Raw genomic sequence first — 2,015 nt, 5'->3', positions numbered from 1 at the left:
TTTGATTTTTATTTTCCCAGGCCCTCAGCCTTCTTGTTTAAAGCTGCTATATTACAGCTTGCTTTCCTGGATAACATTTATACTACAGATTTCTATAGCTAATCAGAACTGGCCTATACATGGCTGAACAATCAGGGAAGTACTTTTTGGGGTAAAAATTTCTTTAAAGTTTCGGTAACACTATACAGGCAGCCATTCACAGAGAAAGGCCAGCTGTTGTGCTCAATGTAGATGTTGACAATTTTTTATTGTATACATGGATAATTTTTTAATAGTGATTACATANNCGTTATTTTTTCTTAAATGTCTTCTAGGAATATATTTATCAACTCAAAATCTTCCAAGAGACCAACTGAAGCTGAAACATCAGCTGTGCACACAATACTCTGTATATTTGTTTTTGAAAAGCAAACTTATGCTACTAACATGAGTTAAAAGATGAAATAACATCTTGAATACCTTATCACAATATAGTCGCTATCGGTTGAGACAGTTAGGTATCTTATTTGTGCGTGTGTGTGTTTGGATTTTTTAATTTTTATTTTTATTTAATTAATTGTTTTAAATTTACCTCCAAGTTAGTTAGCATATAGTGTAACAATGATTTCAAGAGTAGATTCCATAATGCCCCTTACCCATCCCTCCTCCCACACCCCCTCCAGTAACCCTCTGTTTGTTCTCCATATTTAAGAGTCTCTTATGTTTTTGTCCCCCTCCCTGTTTTTATATTATTTTTGCTTCCCTTCCCTTATGTTCATCTGTTTTGTATCTTAAAGTCCTCATATGAGTCAAGTCATACGATATTTGTCTTTCTCTGACTGACTTCGCTTAGCATAATATCTTCTACTTCCATCCACGTAGTTGCAAATAGCAAGATTTCATTCTTTTTGATTGCTGAGTGAGTGATACTCCATTGTATATATATACCACATCTTCTTTATCCATTCATCCATCAATGTACCTTTGGTCTCTTTCCATACTTTGGCTATTGTTGGTAGTGCTGCTATAAACATTGGAGAGCATGTGTCCCTTCGAAACAGCATACCTGTATCCCTTGGATAAATACCTAGTAGTGCAATTGCTCAGATGTAGGGTAGCTCTACTTTTAATTGCTTGAGGAACCTCCATTCTGTTTTCCAGAGTGGCTACACCAGTTTGTATTCCCACCAGCAGGGCAAAAGAGACTATCTTATGTTTTTAAGATGATTTAACAAACTTTATTTCCCAAAAAAGTACACGTTGTGTTCACAGCTGTCTACTCACATATACTGTGTATTTGTGTATGTCTTTGTGTTACTTCCCATGTGAAAAAAAGGCACATGTGTATACCATTTTACATATGCACATATTCCCAGTATTTTCAACTATATCCATCAAGACTTGGTATTTAGTTTTGTTTTATTTAAATTAAGTAACCATGCACATGACAAAACAAGTCAAACTGTATAAAAAGTGTAAGGTGAAAAGTAAGTCTCATACCCTAGGATCCCTGATCTCCTGCCCATAGATCACAAGCAGAACGTTTTGTGTTTGTATCCATTTAGAGATAGTCGATACATATATAAACATATATGTGTGTGTATGCAATTTTTATATAAATGTGCCGTTTTATCACAAAATCTTAGAGATTGTTTCTTATACATATCTACCTAATTAATTTTAATTATATAGTGATCCCTTGTATGATTGGCACATACTTTATACCTTTAATGAGCATGTCTATTGGTTCTTATTTTCTGTAACTATAAACTATTCTGCAGTGATTACTTAGGTGCATACATTTTTGTGCACATGTGTAAGTATATCTGCAGGATAAATTCCTAGAAATGGAATTGCTGGATCAATTTTATATTTAATAGCCATTACCAAGTTACCGTCCAAAGAGGTCCTATCAACTTAACCTCCTATAAATAATGTGTGCATGCCTACTTCACCATACCCTTGCCAACTATGTTTCATCAAACTCTTTGCTCTTTGACAATCAGAGTACTAAGTACGTTCTGAAACAGAGATCA

This window comes from Crocuta crocuta, unplaced genomic scaffold, assembly GCF_008692635.1.
Source record: "Crocuta crocuta isolate KB4526 unplaced genomic scaffold, BGI_CrCroc_1.0 scaffold899, whole genome shotgun sequence".
NCBI lineage: Eukaryota > Metazoa > Chordata > Mammalia > Carnivora > Hyaenidae > Crocuta > Crocuta crocuta.
This window is presented reverse-complemented; position numbering follows the sequence as displayed.